General features: G+C 42.5%; 1 long non-coding RNA gene across 1 annotated transcript in view; it reads left to right on the top strand.

The window, feature by feature from the left end:
* Positions 1-6951, top strand: part of LOC120740798 — a 10315-nt gene extending 3364 nt beyond the window's left edge. Inside the window, exon 3 of the long non-coding RNA XR_005697495.1 lies at positions 6940-6951. This is a non-coding gene — a long non-coding RNA (uncharacterized LOC120740798). The remainder of the gene's footprint in view (positions 1-6939) is intronic.
* The last annotated feature ends 2103 nt before the right edge of the window (positions 6952-9054 follow it).

Genomic DNA, 9054 nt, shown 5'->3' with positions numbered 1-9054 from the left:
TCCGGAATCACACAGAGGTCATCTAGCCTGAAGCTCAATTAAAAAAATGAGTCCACTCCCAGAACATGTCAGCGTGTGTTTGTAAAGTCCTCAGTCGTTCAGGTCATCATAGTCTAAGGTGAAATAAGAGCTCAGCACGTAAGTTTTCCTGAAGATGTTTTCATCCGGGAAGCTTCTTCAAGTCTAAGACCAAATGGAGTTGGACAGTCCCATATCTCAAGCCCCCAGTGGGGACTTGAACTTTAAAAGGGTCGTTGACCCACTATTGATCATGTCCCTCATGACATGAGTCAAGGGTGTGGAGTGGGGTCATTATCAGCACAGGTTTTAATAAGTTCTTATGGTTTCGACCCGAAATACTCACCACATAAACAAGGTGAAGGTGTTGTTGTATCTTATTACAGTTACATAAATAAATCAAGTACACAGAGTTTAAGTTCTAAAGCTTTACATGGCAGGCCATAAAAAAAAGAGTATGTGGCCAATAGAAGGTCACAGCATTATAAACATGGACTCAATCCAAATAACGCCCATTCACCGTGTAACGCTCGGAGAAAGAGCAAATAACCCCAGAGCAAAATCTCAGACTTCAGAGTCATCGGCAGCACATTAAATATTTTACTGTTTTAGGCAAATAATGTCACACCTAACTGTATTATTGCACTCCAGCAGCATGTTCCATGGGAAATGAGTCTGGTTGCTAAATTAGCTGACCTGCAGTCCAGATGTTTTACCCACTGGAAACTCCTGAAGCTTTAAAACACAAAAAGTTCTCTTAAAGGAGCAGCGGCTGAACACCAACATGGAGACATCTGGCCCTCAGACTGCAGCAGCTGGGCTCCTTGTTGTGATAAAAAATAAAAGATATAACGTCAATGTGACAGAGGTCGTACCATTTGCTTCGTTTTGCTTTTTGCAGTGGAAAAGAAGTCGAACTAGAACCAAGAGCAGAACCAGAAGAACCACAGGAACCAGCCTGCTATGAGTGCAGTAGACAGTGAGGTGAGACCCTGAGGAGGTGATGAAGCAGTGTCAACAGAAGAGTTCACAGGAGGAGTGGAGTCTGAGCTCCTGTGCTGAGGGATCTGCAGGAGAGAATGATGCAGACGGTTCAATCATTTTATCAGCATTTTGTGTCCTGTCTAGCTCAAACAGGATGATTCACTGTTCTGACCTCTGACCCTCAGAAAGCTCTGAGGAGACGGTCCAAAGGCTTCAGTAGCCAAGAGTGAGACCTTCATCAGACTGTTTGACCCTTCTGATGACGAGCTCTGCTGCTGTTCCCGGTCCAACATGACGTCCATAAAGGAGAAATAAGCAGCAGCTGTGGTCACCGCTCCTCTCTCTGCAACGCAGTGTGACATCACTTCCTGTCCACACAGGAAGTGCAGGAATCTCCAGGATCACACCTTATCTGACAACAGAAACACACAGAGCAAAGTCAAAGCGTCCGCTCAGACGAGCTGCTTCCTGTCTTATGAGCACCTCGCTGTCTTCCTGTCACGCGACAGTCTAAGCAGGTCACAACCTTGCAAAATCCACTGATCTCACACTCTCAGCTCACTGACAGACATGTATCCAACTCTGCAAGACACAGAGACACAGCTGTGGAACATCTCCCTGTCTCTACCTAAACACTGATGGACACTTCATCGCTCTGCGTCCAGATGAGTTCTCACAGAAGTAATGTCATCAGAGGAGACGGAGCGATCAGAACACAGGAGGAACCATGAACCCTCCCAAAGCCTGGAGCTGCTCCACAGTCCTCAGTGGGTCCTCCTCTGGTCCTCTTCACTGGTCCATCCATCAGCTGTCTGTCCATCATCAACACAACTCGAGACACTGAAGAAGATCCTCTGAAGACCTGCTGAGGTTTGGACTGACAGCAGAGACACTGGAGGACACACACACACACACACACACACACAACACACACACACACACACACACACCACACACACACACACCACACACACACCGTAATGTATTGTGTTCTGTGTTGGAGTCTCACTGATTGTTTTCACTTCATCTCCTCACCTGCAGAAACAGTCGGTGCAGACAGCAGCAGCACACACACAACCTGTAACAGGAGGTCAGAGGTGGTTAGAGTTTATTAGTTGCAAGGGACAAGTTACCAACTGGCAGGGTCTCCCAAGGCCAATTGGTGTTGAATGAAGGAGTATTCAAAATACTCCTGTGAAATATGTATATTCTGAATTTTTGGAACCACAGTTGCCAAAGATGTAGTTGATGTGTGAAACATCACCTTGCTGATGTGGAAGCAGAGATGGGTCCTGAAACCAATCTCCTGGAAACGGCTGATACTGAGACAAGCCAAAACCAAGCTATAGTAAAAGTTAAGGGTGGCTTAGGTAAAGCTCCATGTGCATGCAAACACAGGAAGGTATGTCCTGAAACTGTGACCTACATCAAAATCCCGAGAAACACCCCAGTTTTCTGAGTGTTACCAAGTCCTACAGGTGTCAAAATAGTGTAAAGTGTAAAAGTAATGTTGGAACACACTTAGGCACCATGTGCTTTTATTTAGTTGTTTGAAGAGTATTGTACTGCTTAAAGAGATAAAAGAGACTATCATAAACTATCATCTTCTGTGAGTACTGTGAGTACAGCATGTCTAAATAATGCCCATGTCAAGGCCCTTATCATTCTTTAGAATTCAAAGACAAGAAAAAACAAGCCTGTTCTTTGAAATGATGGCACAGCCTCGTCAGTGATTTTAGGAATTAGTTTTTGGCATGAGGTGATTGTGAGGATCATCACATTACATTTACATATCCAAAGGTGTTACGGCCCCTACAGCCACCAAATCTCTTTGCAGTGGCAGTGCAAGAGTTTTCAGCTGTTGCTAATTGACCACGCCTGTCAGTGTGATAAAGACGTACCTGAGGCTCGGTAAAGGTAGGTAGCTTTCTTTGAGGCTCACTAGTCTTTGCCTGGGTGGTACAAGCTATTTTAGCTATTTGTTAGGTAATTTAAGATGAAACCTCTTTTCATTGAAATTCTGGTGTTTGTCCCCAATTTATGTTGGCGGCTTTTGAGCCGAGTTGTAACAACAATATGTAGCCCACATGTATTATCACAGCCGAACTGCTGTAAATTGAATGACCAGCAGATGTAAGTACTTCTAAATGAGTTGTTAAACAGGGCTTCGTCTGCGAAGTTAATAATTGGCTGTAAAGATTCGCCACAATCACCCCATCAGTACCCCTGACCATGGCGCATGGTTTTACCCTCTTTCATCTCTTTTTCTGCAACATCATCTGGTGATTAATAAACAAACAGCACTTCTTCTCATGTGTTTCTGTTAAGGCTCAAATCAGTTTGATGTTAGAGAAAAAAAAAAGTGAAATATAACTCCGTCAAGTCTTAAACCAAACGTAACAACGCCGTGTTTCTAAAATGTAAGGAGAAGGAAATACAGATCTTGTTTAAACATGTAGGGAGTAAAAGTAAAAAATTGTCAGAAAATAATTATGCAGTGCAGAAACCTGAAAACCTCCAAGTAAAGTAAACACTGTTACTTCCTGCCTCTGTTTGTGGCTGTGGTGACTAATGTTCCACTTTAGTTACAGTGGTGCCATCCTGATACAGAACCAGGCTTAGCTGCAGTGAGCTCTTTAGAAACACCCATTCTGTTGCTGACGTTTCTAAAACAGACTGCATGTCCCCCGAGACCTTGAACCGGCCATTTTGTTGTGTTTAAGTTTGTGTGTGCATCATCATGCACATTATCAGGACCTGAGGGAGTATCCTGCCTTTAGACTCACACACCTGGCAGTCTCACAACCGCAAGCTTCATAAGGAAGCAGCAGTGGATCAGTCATCGGTGGATGGTTGAATGAAAGCAGTTAGGGATGCTCTACTCCTGCTCTTGTTGTTGCTTGGATTTATAGTCATCAGTCTGTCTCTTTGGGCAGGATTGTGAGACATCGAGTGGACAGATTGACTCTAGTGTGATTTGGAGAGAAAACTGACATTTTCTGGATCTCGCGGGAGACTGGACTTCCAGTTAGGGCTGGGTTTCAATGATCATTTTCCAATTCAAATCGATTTTAGCTTGAATAAATAGCTCTTTACTCCAGCAGCCAACAGCTTCACCCCAGAATCCTTTAGGTTGTTGTTACTCAGGTCCAGTTCTCTCAGCCTAGATGACTGAGAGCTGAGAACTGAGGACAGAGCTTCACAACTGTTCTCTGTCAAATTACAGTCACACAGCCTGCAAGACAATCCATTAGTTTCAATATCCATTTACTAGTAAATTAAGGAATTTTTTTCCTAAAAATAACATTATTAATTGACTCACAGAGCTTTGTTTGTGGCTTTCACCACTGGCAGCAGCCTCAGAAGAGTCTCCTCTGATGCAGAGTATTTCTTCAGGTCAAACACATCCAGATCTTTTTCTGATGACAGTAAGATGAAGACCAGAGCTGACCACTGAGCAGGAGACAGTTTATCTGTGGACAGACGTCCTAAAACCAGAGAGTTTTGGATGTCCTTCATTAAAGAACGATCATTCAGTTCAATCAGACAGTGGAACAGATTGATGCTTTTCTCTGTAGACAGATTTCCTCCGATCTTCTTGGTGATAAATTCAACAGTTTTATGTCTGGTTGATGGGTTACTTCCTGTCTGTGTCAGAAGGCCTTGTAGGAGAGTCTGATTGGTCTCCACTGAAAAACCCAGGAGGAAGCGGAGAAACAAGTCCATGGTGTCAATTTGTACTCTCTAAGGCCTTTCCACAGCACTCTGGTAAAGATGTTTCAGCTTAGGTATGTCTTTAAATACAGGGATATTGTTGAAATTTGCTTGTTGATCTTCCAGCAGATTGACCTCCAGAGTTGATGAAGGTCAGATGGACATGAAAAGCAGCCAGAAACTCCTGAACACTCAGATGGATGAAGCAGAACACCTTGTCCTGGTACAGTCCCCTCTCCTCTCTAAAAATCTGTGTGAACACTCCTGAGTACACTGAGGCTGCTGTGATATCGATGCCACACTCTGTCAGGTCTGATTCATAGAAGATCAGGTTTCCTTTCTGCAACTGATCAAAAGCCAATTTTCCCAGAGACTCAATCATCATCCTGCTCTTCTTAATCCAGATTGGATCTGTTTCACGTTTTCCATCATATTTTGACAATTGCCATTTTAGTTTGAACCACCAGGAAGTGGATGTACATCTCAGTCAGGGTCTTGGGCAGCTGTCCTCTCTCTCTGGTTTTCAGCACATCCTCCAGAACTGTAGCAGTGATCCAGCAGAAGACTGGGATGTGGCACATGATGTGGAGGCTTCGTGATGTCTTGATGTGGGAGATGATCCTGCTGGCCTGTTTCTTATCTGTGAATCTCTTCCTGAAGTACTCCTCCTTCTGTGGGTCAGTGAACCCTCTGGCCTCTGTCACCATGCCAACACAGTCAGGAGGGATCTGATTGGCTGCTGCAGGTCGTGTGGTTATCCAGAGGCGAGCAGAGGGAAGCAGTTTCCCCCCTGATGAGGTTTATCAGCAGCACATCCACTGAGGTGGACTTTCTAGGGTCAGTTAGGATTGTAGTTTTGTGGAAGTCCAGAGGAAGTCGACACTCATCCAGACCATCAAAGATGAACACAACCTGGAAGTCTTCAAAGCTGCAGATTCCTGCTTCTTTGGTTTCAGTAAAGAAGTGATGAACAAGTCCCACCAAGCTGAACTTTTCCTCTTTCAGCACATTCAGCTCTCTGAAAGTGAATGGAAATATAAACTGGATGTCCTGGTTGGCTTTGTCTTCAGCCCAGTCAGGGTGTATTTCTGTGTTAGGACTGTTTTCCCAATGCCAGCCACTCCCTTTGTCAGCACTGTTCTGATTGGTTCATCTCTTCCAGGTGTGGCTTTAAAGATGTCTTCTTGTCTGATTGTTGTTTCGGGTCTGTGTGGTTTCCTATTTGCTGTTTCAATCTGTCTGACCTCATGTTCATCATTGACCTCTGCAGTCCCTCCCTCTGTGTAGATCTGATTCAGAAGGGTTGGGTTTCCTGCTTTAGCGATCCCCTCAAACACACACTGGAACTTCTTTTTCAACTTGGATTTTAGTTTACGTTTGCCAACTTCAGCATGAGTTCCTGCATGAAGAGCAATGATGTATGCATATATTTATATGTGTATATTTACAATGTAATATTTAATTTAATAAACCAAAACAGACATAGCTGTTTGAGATACACCTGTCTGCTTCATTCCCACGTGATAGCAATCTTGATATCCAAATATTTGTGAGTGAAAGAATTTGAGGGTTTTTTTTGTTTCATTTATAAAATCCTATTGTAAATATAGACTTTAAGGCTACAAAATAAAACAAAAAGTCTTACTGCTTTGAAGACGGTGAGCCAGCTCCTCCTCATTCATTCTCCCCAGAAAGTGAAGTGTGATCTTCAGAAATGCCTCCCTGCTGCTTCTCTTCTCTTATCCTCATACATCACTGTCTCATCATCATCCAGGCTCTGACTCAGAAATCTCCTGAACTCCTTTAGCTCATTTTTCATAAATGTGACAATTTTTTTCTCAAGGAGCTGGAATAGAGAGATATAAACTTTATGTTGAACATGAACTACCACTACCACTGAACTATGAATCTACCACTGTGCCACACTTTTAGTGCTATGACTGTTTACTATATGATTCTTGATTTAGTGTAGCAGTTGTGTGTTTCTTTTTACACACCATAAACACGGAGTCCAGGTGATTTTTGTGCTCAGATTGATCTGATGTGTCCTGGTTAATTCTGCAAATGAAAGATGTACAGAGAAGTAATTCTGTTGTCATGAATTCTCGTAAAGATCATTTCTTTATAAATCATTAGTTCAATAGTAAGTTTTTTTTATTAGTTTTTTAAAACTATTTTTAAACATTTAAAGAAATAGATATTTCAACAAAAAACAAAACTCAGTGAGGCATTAAAAAAATCATCAATCGTCCAGTTAAGTAAATCTCAAAAGGTTGATTCTGTTCATCTGGACGTAGCGTTTTCAGTGGGAGAAACATTTTGTCACTCATCCAGGTGACTTCTTCAGTCTCAGTTGCAGTTTCAGTAGAGTGAGCGCTACGAAAGCCAGATTGGAATTTATCTTGAACAGCTTAAGCTGCTTAGCCACAACCTTTTCTAAAATCTTAGCATTGAATGGTAATTTTGAGAGAGGAGGAGTTTAAGAGCTGACACATAGATATAGACAAACAGGCACACACACAGACCCAAACATGTACATTTCTATGTGTTTCCATGTTCGGTGATGCATGATTATTCGAATATGTGTGCATGAGGGTGGGAGTACACATGCTCACACTCCCCAATGAACTCTATACTCCCGGTGTTCTGGGAATCCATCCTACCTCAAAAAAGATCCTACCCAATGTTTCGGCGCAGATGCAGCGCATGCACACAACACCAAACCCAAATTAACTTCTTTTTCTCTCACCCAGGTTATGTTTCTTACGGTTATGGTTATGGTTAGGGTTATAGTTAGAGGGTAGGGTTAGGTTTAGTCACAAGTCACCGGCAAATTATAATACGGGTAGGAATATTGTTAGAGTAGGATGGTTTCTCACAACACTGGGTCCAGGCACCAGCACCCTTGAAGGGGCAATCTGCCCCCAGACCCAGGAGATGGTTCACTTTACTCTTGGGTGGAGATGAGCAGACTGCCCCCAGACAGTCCCAGATGGCCACCTCCTCCTCCCAGCCCCCGCCCCAGATGGTGAACAGAGAACATGGTTGTGAAGACCCCAAACCTTACTCCACCCACTGATATGTGGTGTTGATGCATGCTGTTTAAGGTGCATTTAAAACAGGGGAGGGGCATGGTGCCAACAACCCTCTGCCAGGGTTAGTTGGCAACATGATATTGTTTACGTGATCAATCATTTTATCAATCCAGGTCCAAAGTTGCTCTACTTTTTTAAATAGCTTGCTGTTATCGTTAGCCAAGTCGGAGATACGACTTTCAGCCTCTGTCAGACTCGTTTGGATTGCAGCTTCAGAGTTCTGGAGTTCTGTTGTGTTGGATTTGACATCAGCTGCAACACCGTACAGTGTCACCCTGATCTTCGCAATCTCAGCAAACAGGCCATTGTTTTATCTATTTTCTGACCTTCTTGGCTATCAAGACTAGCGGGCTTAGCTTCTCCGATAGCAACAGTTGACAGGAGCAACTGCACACTTCGTTCTTTTTGACTGGGTGCCATTTTTCTTCCCAGATTTATTTTAAATCTTTCCAGTTTGGTTAGAATCCTCACCAGGGTTGAGTGGTATAGTAGTAGGAGTTGTTTCAAAGTTTAATTGTCATTATATTATCGACGAGGGTTCAGAGCCATTTCTGGCATCTTGCCATATGACTTCTCAATAGTACAATATTATAACCCCTTTAAATGTTTACCTGTGATAAACTGGGTCGTTACCACAATAAGTAGGTTGATGCACAGAGTGGTCACTCTTCAAAGGTGTAAAGCTGGCTTCGGGAGAGTTCTCTGCCTGTTGATAAATCCTTGTAGAAATAAAAGAGTGTTTCATTTGAAACTTATCTCCCTAACATTTTCTATGACAAGATAAAACCAAAATCATGAGTTAAACAAAGCTCAAAATCTTAGTAGAATTTTCCTTTCCAGTATTAAAATGATTCATTTTGATGTAGCCAAACTTTGATATTAGGATTTTAGACCAAAGAGTAGATACAAAAAAAAGGTGCTACAGTCTGCCTTAGCAACATGGTCTGATGTAAATAAGTGAGAATAATTAGCAGACCGAGAAGAAAACAGCACCATTGGAATCACAATATTCATTCTCTTGAAGTTACACTTTAAATTAAAAACATGAAGCTGTAATCCTGGGGATTGTTGTGAGGTATATTGTCAGTGAGACTGTTGTAATGTAATTGTACAGTAACAGTAAGTGTATTCATTTGGTAAATGAATGCATTTGCCTGAGTCTTATAATCTTACCAATCTGCTTTTAAATGGTGTCCAGCGTAAGTAGGTTCATACATTGACTCATAACTCTCCATGGGAACAG

The sequence above is a fragment of the Simochromis diagramma genome, unplaced genomic scaffold (genome assembly GCF_900408965.1).
Source record: "Simochromis diagramma unplaced genomic scaffold, fSimDia1.1 OVJJ01000768.1, whole genome shotgun sequence".
Lineage (NCBI taxonomy): Eukaryota > Metazoa > Chordata > Actinopteri > Cichliformes > Cichlidae > Simochromis > Simochromis diagramma.
The sequence above is the reverse complement of the archived record's forward strand: the minus strand, read 5'-3'. Positions and strand labels throughout refer to the sequence as shown.